Source organism: Fukomys damarensis, unplaced genomic scaffold (assembly GCF_012274545.1).
Source record: "Fukomys damarensis isolate Sample0158 unplaced genomic scaffold, DMR_v1.0_HiC HiC_scaffold_4, whole genome shotgun sequence".
Lineage (NCBI taxonomy): Eukaryota > Metazoa > Chordata > Mammalia > Rodentia > Bathyergidae > Fukomys > Fukomys damarensis.
The window spans coordinates 42,683,063-42,696,727 of NW_022900916.1; the positions used below are offsets into that span (position 1 = coordinate 42,683,063).

At 35.0% G+C, this 13,665-nt stretch overlaps 1 protein-coding gene across 5 annotated transcripts in view; it reads right to left on the reverse strand.

The window, feature by feature from the left end:
- LOC104869956 (hyaluronidase-4-like) overlaps nt 1-13,665 on the reverse strand; it is a 63,922-nt gene that overhangs the window by 37,491 nt on the left and 12,766 nt on the right. The window lies entirely within an intron of this gene.

Sequence of the window (13,665 nt, forward strand, 5' to 3'; positions counted from 1 at the left end):
GAAAGTGACCATGTTCCCAAGATTTAAAAATTTACATATCATTTTAATGTTTCTCAATTGTGTGTCTCCAGGATAACATATACTTTTAATATTCTATTTGTTTTGCTTTGCCTTCTTAAAAAATCTTACCCCTTACAATTAGATCATGTTATATTTCCCTATATTGAAATAAGTTCTCTAAGGAAAGCATCATAGAAGAATCAATATTTTAGTTGACACAAAAGATGAATAAAAGAACAAAGCAGAGTAAGGACAGCATGCATGGAGGTGGAAATATGTGAAAAAAGTCTAATAAGTACAAGAAAACCTGACCACCATTGGCAAGTGAACAATCTGTCACAACTCTGAACCAAAACTAGTTGCTGAACATTTATCTATAGGAAATGAAAAATTACATTAATAAAAAGTTTTTATAGGAACAAATTCCTTTATTGATTGACTTTACTTATTAAAGCATAGTCAATGTTCTGAAGAAAATAAAGTGGGATCATTTATCTAGAAGTACATTCAAACATTAAAAACTTAAATAAAAAGATGAATCCTTAAAATGTGTTATGTGCATGTACCATCTCCCCATGATGAATGTAATTGTTCTGTATTGAAAACATATATTAATACAAATAAAAATTTTAAAATGATGAATCTTGTCCTAGTTAAACACTATTCTGGCCTGCATTTTGTACCTTGGAATTTTGGCTATTTGTAACTGCTTATGTGCAAGAAAGCTCAGAAAAGAGGCGATTCTAGCAAGGAGAGTTTTGTTATGTAATTTTATTGCTGTTTAAGGCTCGCCTTTTGGGCCAGAAATGGGACTGAAATCTTACATTTTGCCAAGAAAAGCAGGTCAAAGCCTGCATTAGCTGGTGACATATTTTCAAAGCAATCCAGGGATGTGTAGCATTAGATCGGCATCCACCTGAGGTTTTCCCTGTGTCCCATATCTTAATCCAACCCTGAATTCAAGGAACTTCAAGAAGCAAAGGGAAAGTGGAGAGATGCTTGTAGATGGGATGGGAAATAAAGCAGCAGAGCACATTGCTGTTTTAATGAAATATTTTGACATACGCAATATTTCTTTTGATCCTCACATCACAGTGACATGTATATCTTCATGTTTTGTTTTGTTTTGTTTTGTTTTTTTGTATGGGGGATCAAACTCCAGACCTTGTGCTTGAGAGGAAGGCAGCTGAAATACTGAGCTAAATTCCCAGCCCTTCACTTCATTTTAAAAGAATGAAACTGAAACTGTGCAAGTTCACTTGCCTTAGACAAGGTTAATCGAAGGAAGGAAGGAGGGAGGAAGGGAGGGAGGAAGGAAGGAAAAAAGTGTCTTCTGAATTTCAGTTCATAAACTTTCCACTACGCCATGTAAAAGGCATTATGATATTTAATCTCAGTGACAGTGTTTTTATTTGTTCAAAAAAATCAAGATGTTTAATTTTACAGTAATTGCTCATGGCACAAGTATTAAAGCAAATGAACGTTAACTGTCATCTGGTTTAAATTAGAAAAACAACTTTTGTCTCTGCTATAATCAATATAATGGACTTGGACACAATTAACTGGCTTCTGCTTGCTAGTGGGGGAGGTTTCAACTATGAGTCTGACTTACTCTAAGGTATGTACAGTAACAAGAACAACAACCACTTAATCCAACCCAGGGACCACCACGCTTCCTGCACCCTGAAGGCTTCTTGTTTTTTCAAGGGAGTTAAAAGCTATCATGAAAACCAGCAAGTGCAAATCAAAACACATGTGGTCTATAAAGCTCTGTAGAGAGTTAAGGTGAGCAAATTTATTTGTAGCAAAATACGTGCAGTGAAAATCCTTTGGTATAAACATTACTAAATAAAGTTGCCTAAATACTGTAGATTTTTAACCACAATGTAACTCCCTGGTAATCAGTTTTGAATTCTGACTGACCTGTTTTTTTTGCTGAGTTTCTTATTTCTGACCTCTCTAATTCCCTTCTTTAGCAACAGTAAGAATATTCCAAAATAATCTTTTCCACTGACTCTTGTCAGCAGCTGTGAAACCTCTAAACTTCTGTTTCCCTTTGGTTACCCATTAAGTGAGGTCAGTGTGGGACTTGTGTCATTTTCTAGTTCAATAGAGCAACTTCTCAACTAGTGCAAAAATGTAAGGTTCTAGGTTACCGGCATTCCAAGAGCTTTAAAAACCAATTGTGATACTGCTATTATATGGTAAATAAAAAGTCTGTGATTAACTTCTGGTTTATCTGTAAGTTATAGTTTAAACTAAACTGTCTTACATCTCATTTTCAGAAATAGCCTGTGTTAAAGAGTTTCAAAAAACCAAACCGTACGATACTTTAAAATACCAGGAAAATTAATTATACTAATGGGAAACTATTGTCATTACATGAATGCATATACATACATACATGCATACATACTCAGTGGCCCATGTTTTCTGGAGGAAATTCTTGCTGAAATAGTTTATGACAATCATTTTATTGAAAGGGAATGTCCAAAAGCTCTTGTGTATGGTGGTGATTTGGCATACTTTATTTCTTTTTTTTAATCTTATTGAGTTTATTGGCACTTTTTTTTGTGGGGGGGTACCAGGGATTGAACTCGGATCCTTGCACTTGCAAGGCAGGCCACCAAACTACTGAGCTAAATCCCTGGCACTTTTTAAGTACACAGTACAGTTACATTCATCATTAGGATCTTGTACCTTTACATGATAGATCTTGGTTCTCATTTTTCCTCATAACTCTGCCCTCCCTTCAGCCCCTCCATCCTCCCCTATTTAGAAAGACTTTGTTTCCACTTTTTCCTTTTCTCATATTTTTTTCTTATGCCTTATTTCCTTTCCCCTACCCTTCCCACTTCCCCTACACCTTGATAGCATACTTTATTTCTTTGGATGAACATTAATATGCCTATGGAAATTTCTCATCAGACTCTAAAAGGATTGTCTGTCCAGTACTGAAAGTACTTATGTCATAAAGTCATAATAGTTAAAATCATAGGTTATTTTTCAATCTCCTTAAATAATATTTAAAGAACCCTTACATTTGATTCTCAATTTTCTTTTTAAATTTTATTTACTCCATCATCTTAGCCTATACCCAAGCAGCATGGAATAGGGAATTACATGAATTTATTCAGTATTTCTGATTTGCACAAATAATTCTCTGCCTTGAAATACTTACACCCTTTATATGTCCACAGCATTTTAATTTTCTTTGAGGCTGTATTCAGAAGCAGTTGCTCAGGGAACTGTATTTCAGCAACGCTGAGGAGAATCAAGCAATCCTTTCTCCATGTTTTGTTTTGGTTGTTGGGTTTGTTTCTGTTTTATCCATCCATCCATCCACCCATCCATCATCCTTTTGGTTTTGCTTCTTTAATAGATCAAAGCTTGCTTTATTCCATGGTTGACTTGTAATCATCAGGGCCTCTACATACAGGAGAAGGGAGCTTTTCTTCTTGTTCCTTTACTCCTCAACAGTCCTGATGTCCTTCCTTCTTGGCCTGGAGGACTTCATAACACTTCCATGCCCCTTGAATAGTATGCCTCCCTGAAACTTAGGCCTGGGGCCACTTGGCACAGGTGCTTCTTTCAGGCCTTTTCTACTTTAGCTTTTGATGTTGTCATCAGACTATATTTATGTTTATCCTTCTTTATGGCAGAGCAGTACTCTATGGTATATAAATATGATGTTTTCTTTATCCATTCACCTTTAGATGGATGTATGGGCTACTTCCGAGGTTTAGTTGTTATGAATTGTGTTGCTATAAGCATAAGTATTCATGTATCTTTGTAATATGACATCATTAATTCTTTCAGAAAGATACCTACAAGATGTATAGCTGGGTCAAATGGAATTTTTAGTTTTTATTTTTGAGTAATCTCCATACTGAGTTCCACAGTAGTTGTACTAGTTTACATTCCTACCAATAGCATACAAGTTCTCCTTTTCCCTCCACCAGCATTTTCAGAGTTGTTATCATTTGATTTCTTGATGATGTCCACTCTTTCTAAGGTAGAATAGAATCTCAGTGTTGTTTTAATTTGTATTTCTCTAATGGCCAGTGTATTGAGCACTTCTTCAAGTATTTATTGGCCAGCTGTACTTCTGTGACGTGTCAATGCATTTTGCTTGCCCATTTTTGGTTGAGTCTTTTGTTTTGAAGATTCTTTCTTTTAAATTTTTTTCTTTATATATTCTACATATGAGTCCTCTGTCTGAGGAATTGCTGGCAATTTTTTTTCTCTTTTTATAAGTTGTCTTTTCACTCAGTTGTTTCTTTTGCTGTGCAGAAGCTTTTTAATTTAATATGATCCCATTTGTTGATTCTCAGAACTATTTCCTGTACAACTGGCATTCTGTTCAGAAAGTTCTTGCCTATTTTTAAAAATACTTATAAACTAATTTTAACAAAACAATTTCATTGAAATGTGGAATCTGGAACCTTATGTAAAACAGTTGCATATTGATGTGAATAACATATTTGTATGTAAATAGCTTTAATTTTTCCAAGATAATAATCTTTTGAGGAAAGTATAATTATTTCATTTTTTTATTTCCCATAAAGTTGGCTTATCAGAATCCATTTATATTGTTGTATCTTCTGCATTCAATCTCTTGGAATATATCTTTTGGTTAAAGAATATGAAGCAGTGTAATTAATTTAGGAGACATTATCAAGATAAACTAAAAATATGGGTAAAACTTTGGAAAGGCATGCAGTATTTAGATAGTCAAAGACTTCCATGGTGGTTATTTATTAATTATAAAGGAAAAATTAAAATTTTACAGTGTAGAAACCTAATGAACTTCACTTTAACCAAATGGACATCACCAAAATGACAAAGAGAAATTATGTGGTATTGACATAATGCTTGAGATCATGATATTGCTCTTGTATTCCTGTTAAAATGTTCATGACTTGTATCTCATCACTAGGAAAAAAACATTGTTCAAAACAATTGGTCTGGACTTTTTAAAATATCAGCCATGAAAGACAGAAAAAAGGGGAGGAGGGGTCAAAACTGTTTTGGACTAAAAGAAATTGAAAAAAAAACAATTAATTGTTAGGCATGCTTCTAAATTGGACCCTGAACAATTGATAAAATTGTAATATGTATTATAACTATATAATTACATTACATTAATTAGTCTTAAAGTTCATGAATTTTATCACTTTGATTTTATAAGATAAAAGCCTTATTTTTAGAAAATACTGATATGTCTAAGGATAAAGAAATATAATATATCCTCCTACCTCTCCAATGGCTTATGAAAAAAGTGGTAATGTAAAAAATAGATAAATGGAAATAAAGAAAGGAAGGAGGAAGGTGATGAAGAAACGTGACCAGAAAAGAACAACTGGTGACTCTAGTAGAGTCCCTTATATTATTTGTATAAGTCTCCCGCAGGAAATCTATTTCAAAATAGTACTTAGAATAAAGGTAATAATTTTGAATTTTAGATATTCAGGTGATTTTCTCACTATTTAAAGTTAACAAGCATGTTACCAAACAGGTACTTTGAGTTGATGCTTTCCAGGTTACTGAGTAGTCATATTTTTAAATTAATCCAGAACCAGTGCCTTTTCCTGTAGGCGCCAATGATTGCTCCGGACCCAGCACCAGGAGGGTGAGTTTTGGGAAAGCGGCTGGCTTGGACTTCAGCTCTCCCTCCACTGTCCAGGCCGATCTATGGTCCACGTAGCCACACCTTTCCCTGTGGGCACCATTGATTGCTCCAGACCCAGGGCCAGTAGGGTAGCCGCGTGGGTGCCGCTGAGCACACCCCCCACTCCCGCTCTCAGATTCCCTGATTGTGCCAGTCCTTGGATGCACTCTGCAGAGGCATGGCTGGCTATAAAGGGTGGTGATTTATCCTATTGTTTTCCTGATTGTATCGATTGGGATAAAGGATAGGGATTGATCTGATGAGTTGTTGTCTCAACTATAAAAATGAGAATGTCTATAAGTCATTAGAGAATCAAAGGCTGATACAAAACACTATCAGGAAGATTTAATGACCCAGAGATTGAATCAAGGGCAACCCAACAGCAAAAATAAAGATCAGAAAACACTTTAGCAAGCCACAAAGACAAACTTCCAGTTCACCAATGGCAAACAGTAGGGTAAAGGAAGCTGAAAAGTCTGATAGTGAACCTCCAGGACACTCAGAACTCACAGCACAGGAAGTATCAAAACTGATCAATCAAGCTCCAGAAAAATTTAAAACAGAAATAATGTCCCAGATAACCATAGAGATGGTGAGCAAAATGAAAGACATGATTCGAGACTCTAGAACAGAAACTAACAAAAAAATAGATGAGCTCAGGAACATAATAGAAGCCATGAAAGCCCAGAATAAGAAAGAAATGGAAAAATGAATGCCCAACATAGGAAAGAAAAGGAATCCATTAAACAGATTCAAACAGATATCCAGGAGATTAAAAACTCTATTGAAAGTGTATGCAACAGAATAAAAGATTGAAAAGATAGAAACTCAGATATAGAAGATAGGATCACAGACAGTGACAGTGAAAAGAGAGGTCTCTTAAAAACAGTAAAGGATAATGAGAAACTGATCCAACAACTCCTAGAAGATGCAAAGAAGAAAAACATAAGACTGATAGGAATCCATGAAGTAGCAGGAGAAAATACAAAGGACCTAAAAAAGCTGTTCACAGAATTAATGACAGAAAACTTCCCAAACAGAGGGGAAGAATTTCACACACAGATAAGTGAGGCATATAGGACTCCAACTAGTCACGATAAAAAAATTCTACACCTAGACATATAATAATCAAGATCCCAGAAACCCAACAGAAGAACAGAATACTACAAGCAGTAAGAGAAGAGAAAAAAATCACATGCAAAGGAAAGCCCATCAGAATCACAGCAGACTATTCAAAACAAACCCTCAGGTCAAGGAGAGCCCAAAATGAGGTATTTCAAGTCCTAAAAGAAAACAACCTCCAGCCAAGACTGATGTATCCTGCAAAACTCTCTTTCAAAATGGATGGAGAAATAAGATACTTCCACGACAAAGAACACTTGAGAAAATTCATGAATACTAAACCAGCACTACAAGGAATTTTCAACACTATCCTAGAAAAAGACAATGAACAGGGACAAGGGGAAAAAATGAGAACCAAGACTTGTCATGTAGAGGTACAAGATCCCAACAATGAATGTAACTGTACTGTATCCCTAAAATGTATCAATAAACTCAATTAAAGCTGAAAAAAAAAAACAATGAAGATCACAACACCATGAGACCCAGCAGAGCAAATCAATAGCCAAGGCAAGAAACTAAAAGAAGAGGGCAAAAGATTTAAAAGAGTCAACAAAAGGACAATAACATGACAATAATAAGTCAGTACATATCAGTTATAACTATCAATGTCAATGGCCTCAATTCAACAATCAAGAGAAATAGATTGGCAGAATGGATTAAGAAGCAAAATCCAACAATATGTTGTATACAAAAAACACACCTAGTACAAAAAGAAGCCCATAGACTGAAAGGGAAAGGGTGGAAAACAACTCTCCATGTGTCAGGAGCCCAGAAAAAAGCAGGGGTAGCAATCTTATTCACAGACAAAGTAAATTTCAAATCAAAACTGATTAAAAGAGACAAAGAAGGCCACTATATCCTTGTAAAGGGAACAATTCAAGAGGAAGAAATGACAATCATAAACATATATGCACCAAATATAAATGCCCCCAAATATATAAAACAAATATTAAGTAACATGAAAAACCAAATAAGCACTAATACAATTTTAGTGGGGGATCTAAATACTCCACTATCACAAATAAACAGACCATCTAGGCAAAAAACCAACAATGAATTACTAGAACTGAACCAAGCTCTTGAACACATGGACTTACTAGACGTCTATAGAGTGTTCCACCCCACAATATCAGAATATACATTCTTTTCAGCTGCACGTGGGTCATTCTCCAAGATAGATCACATACCAGCTCACAGAACAGGTTTGAATAAATGCAAAAGAATTGAATTTATTCCCTGTATATTATCATATCAAAGTGCAATAAAGCTGGAGATCAAGAGCATAAGAAACCATAGGAACTTCATAAACACATGGAAATAGAACAACACTCTCCTGAACAATCAATGGATCATAGAGGAAATTAAAAAAGAAATCAGACAGTTTTTACAAATAAACGAAAATGCCAATACAACATACAGGAATCTATGGGACACAATGAAAGCAGTTCTACATGGAAAATTCATAGCACTGAATGCCCACATTAGAAAAACAGAGCAAGCTCAAATAAACAACCTAAGGATGACTCTTAGACTCCTAGAAAAACAAGAGCAAGAAAAACCCAAAGCTCAAACAAGAGAGGAAATGATAAAGATTAGAGCAGAAATCAATGCAATGGAAACTAAGAAAATGATACAAAAAATAAATGAATCAAAGAGTTGGTTTTTTGAAAGAATAAATAAAATTGATAAACCCTTAAGAAACCTTATCAAAAAAAGGAAAGAAAAGGCACAGGTCCATGCAATCAAGATTGAAAAAAGTGAAGTCACAACAGAAATTCAGAGGATCATTTATACCTACTATGAGAACCTGTACTCTAATAAAATGGAAAACACAGAAGAAATGGACAGATTTCTAGATACTTATGAATTACCATAGTTGAACGAAGAAGATAAAAACATTTTAAACACCCCAATTACAATCAGTGAAATTGAAAATGTAATTAAAAATTTACCAACAAAGGAAAGCCCAGGTCCTAATAGATTCACTGCTGAATTTTACAAGACATTTAGAGAAGAACTACTGCCATTATTCTTCAGACTTTTCAATGAAATTGAAAGGGAAGCAATACTTCCAAATTCATTCCTGGAAGCAAGTATCACTTTGATTCCCAGATCAGGGAAAGATGTAACTAAAAAAGAGAACTACTGGCCAATCCCCTTAATGAATATAGATGTAAAAATCCTCAATAAGATACTAGCAAACAGAATACAGAGGATCATCAAGAAGATCATACATCCTGACCAAGTTGGATTTATTCTAGGGATGCAAGGATGGTTCAATATACATAAATCAATAAATGTAATACACTATATTAATAAAGTCAAGGACAAAAACCATATGATCCTCTTGATAGATGCAGAAAAAGTATTTGGCATAATTCAACACCCATTCACGATAAAAACTTGGCAAAAAATTGGAATAGATGGTCTATATCTCAACTTAATAAAGGCTATCTGTGAAAAACCAACAGCCAACATCATATTAAATGGATAAAAACTGAAAACTGTCACATTAAAATCAGGAACAAGACAAGGATGCCCACTATCACCACTCCTCTTCAATATACTTCTGGAAACATTAGCCATAGCAATTATACAAGAGATAGAAATTAAAGCAATAAAGATAGGAAAGGAAGAAGTTAAACTGTCATTATTTTCTGATGATATGATACTCTACATTGCACACCCAAAAAAATCCATCAAAACATTTCTTGACTTAATTGACACTTTTAGCACAGTAGCTGGATACAAGGTCAACACCCAAAAATCAATAGCCTTCTTGTACACAAATAACAGACTCACTGAGAGAGAAATTAGGAAAACAATTCCTTTTACAATAGCACCCGAAAAAATGAAGTATCTGGGAATCAATCTAACAAAAGAAACAAAAGACCTCTACACTGGAAACTACAGGACTCTGAAAAAAGAGACTGAAGAGGATATAAGAAAATGGAAAGACATCCACTACTCCTGGGTAGGAAGAATCAACATAGTGAAAATGGCCATACTACCAGAAATGCTATACAGATTCAATGCAATAAGAGTTGAAATTCCAACACTATTTTTCACAGAACTAGAAAAAAGAATCCAAAAATTCATTTGGAACCATAAGAGACCTAGAATAAAAAAAGCTATCCTAGGCAACAGACACACGGCAGCGGGTATAACAATTCCCAATCTGAAACTATACTACAAAGGCACTGTGATAAAAACAGCATGGTACTGGCAAAGAAACAGATCTGAGGATCAGTGGAACAGATTGGAAGACACAAAAACAACTCCAGATGCACTCAACTGCCTCATCTTTGATAAAGTAACTGACCATCCCCACTGGAGGAAAGATAGCCTCTTCAATAAATGGTGTTGGAAAAACTGGATCTCAACCTACCAAAGATTAAAACTAGACCCTTATCTCTCACCATGCACTAAATTAAAATTCAAGTGGATTAAAGATCTAAATATTAAAATAGAAACACTAAACTTGCTGGAAGATAAATTAAGCAGAACTGCTGAAGACATTGGCATAGGAAAAGATTTTATGAGGAAATCCTCAGTGGCACAGGATTTAGCAGAAAGAATCAACAACTGGGATCTCATCTTATTGAAAAGCTTCTGCACTGCAAAAGAAACCATCAACTGAACTAAGAGACAACCTACAATGTGGGAAAAAATGTTTACCAGCTGCTCCTCAGACAAAGGACTATTATCTAGAATATATAAAGAACTCAAAACAATCAGCCCCCCCAAATATAAAGATCCGATTCAAAAATGGGCATCTGAAATGAACAGACATTTGTCAAATGAAGAGGTAAACACAGCAAGTAAATATATGAAAAAATGTTCCACATCACTGGTCTTTCGAGAGATGCAGACGGAAACAACACTGAGATTCCACATCACCCCACAAAGAATGGTAGCTATCAAGAAATCACACAATAACAAATGTTGGTGGGATTGTGGGGAGAAAGGAACCCTTCTCCATTGTTGGTGGGAGTGCAGACTGGTGCAACCACTATGGAAATCAATATGGAGATACCTCAAAGAGCTAGGTCTAGAGGTTCCATTTGACCCAGCCATCCCTCTGCTGGGTATCTTTCCAAAAGATTTAAAAGAATCATAACACAGAGATATATGCACACCAATGTTTATAGTGGCACAATTTGTAATAGCTAAAATTTGGAAACAGCCCATCTGCCCATATGTGGGAAACTGGATAAAGAAAATATAGTTTTTCTATAAAATGGAATACTACTGAGCCATAAAGAATGAGAAATTAGAGTCATTCATAGGAAATGGATACGTATTGAGGATATACTCCTAAGTGAAATAAATAAGCACTCATGTGTAAATACTGACTAGTTTCTCTGGTGTGAAAAACTATAATAGTAAACAGGATCCTAATGGGATAATTAAGAGTGTGAAACAGGAATAAAAGGGCCAAAGGTGTAGGGAAAGTGGGAAGGGTAGGGGAAGGAAATAAGGAAAAAGAAAAAATATGAGAAAATGAAAAAATGGAAATAAAGAGTTTATAAATGGGGAGTGGAGGAGGGGGTGAAGGGAGGGCAGGGACAAGGGGCAAAAATGAGAACCAAGAAGCGTCATGTGAAGGTACAGGATCCCAGTAATGAATGTAACTGTATTGTAGACCTTGATTGTACCAATAAACTCAGTAAAAAGAGAAAAAGAATAAAGTTAACAAAAATTATAGAAATAAACAAAAACATATCTGAAGAAATTTGCCCTACTGCTTGTCTTACATTTCCAGTTTTAGAAGCATAAAACAAGGAGACTGGGAAAATGAGCTCATAATGGAATTAAAATAATTCTGATTTTCATTAACACATTTTCCACACTGAATACTTTTTATAACAAAACATTCTGTTCATAATCAAAACATACTTATCTTGGACACAATCTAAAAGTGGCTCAGAGTTTTATGAAAAGAAAGTATTTTTTATTTAATTCATATCCACAAGTATATGATGAAAGGTACCAAGTACCAACAGTACTTTAAGCACCTGAAAAAATGAAAAATTGATCAGTCCATGCTACTGCAGTTGCTTCTGGTCTGAAGCACAAAGGGCCCAAGGAGCTTTTATCAAGTAGAGCTTGGCTCTACACTAATTTTGTATAATTCCATAATAAAGAGATCTCCCTTACCACTGACTTTATTTACTCTTTCACGTCACACTTTCTTTGTGACATAGAGCAGATAAGTGAATCGCTGCTGTGCTAACCCTTGGCTTCCTTCTCTGTTCTTTGCCTTGGCTCTCATTCCCACCACTAAGATGAAGAACTGCATCTTTCTAAATTTCCAATCTTTGGGGTTGAGATTTTACTTCTTTGGATTTGACATCCATAGATGTCCAAGTATCGCATCCCCCGGTACCCACAACAATGTCTTTTCCACTCACTGAGATGCCCCAATTTTAAAACCTGCACTCTTCATGTCCACTGGACCATGACTGAACCATGACTGGTAGTGCTGTTACCTTTGGATTTTATCCAATAACACCTCTCCTTCCAATATTAGTGACTTCTCTTTAAGTAGTATAGTAGTTACCATTTTTTCAGAGAAATAGAGACAGTAGGAAACGTACACACACACACACACACACACACACACACACACACATCAGGCTTTGGAATTTGGACTGTGGCTCACCACTAGCTTTTTATATATAAACAAAAAGAGATTTATTATTAGTAATTGGCTTAATTATGGAGACTAAGAAGTCTCTCTCATTCTGTCTGAAAACTAGCAGCTCAGGAAAGCCAATGTTGTAAGTTACCTCAAGTTTGAAGGTCTGAGAACCAGAAGAGTTGATGGCTGAAGGTGAAATGAGATGTTCTTACTCAAGGAGGCAGGTAGAAAGCAAAGGGTACTAAATATTCCTTCCTCTGTCTTTTATTCTTTTTAGGCCATCAAAAGAGCAATTGGTCCCCATTCACACTGAGAACAGTGATCTACTTTACTGAATCCAAATCTAATGTCATCCAAAAACATAGACATTCACAGAAATAATGATTGATATGTGATCAGCCACATTCACACAGAAATCTAACCAGCAAACCAAGAATTATCATGTGCAAATTACCCTGCACAAAAGTTAAATATAACAACCAAGGTGTTCTAAAATGCAGCCAGTATTCTAATTCTGAGATGAAGCACTATAGTGTATTTCCAGCAATTGAACATATATGAAAGAAATATACAGGAATACCAATACATATGAATGATGAGCTGAAGAGAATAACAAGCTTACTGAACTGAGATTATACACAACTTCAAATACAAGCAATAGCTATAAAATTATGCAAGAGACTTGCAATTGACAGATTTCCCTGATACTTAGCAAGGACGATTTCTTAGTGTAACTATGAATCCATGAGGTAAACATAGATAAGTACAAAAAATAAATTTCACCAGAGGCTATACAATTAAGGATAGTGTTTAGATAATGAGGACAAAACTATTGGTTACAGGGTTGTCAGAATACCATCAATTTTCCATTTCTCCATTAATTACAAACATGGGTCAATAGTAAAGAGACTTATCTACCATTATAAAGGTTAATTTATATCTGTACCTCTATGTTTACATGTATATATATATAAAAGTAAAAGAAAATATGCACTAAAATATCAATAGTGCTAAAGTACAACAGACAATATATAGTCATTGAAATCTACATATAGGAAGACCCCATTTTACCTGGGAGACTGTTTACTGAAATTTTTTAAACCAAGCGTGAAGAAAAAGTTCCCATATGCAAGAGATTCAGTAAACATGCTACTATGAAAAAAAAGAGCATGTTTTTATTTTGCTGTCAGTTAAAGCTGAACTCTCCATGTTACAATAGCAAGAAAGA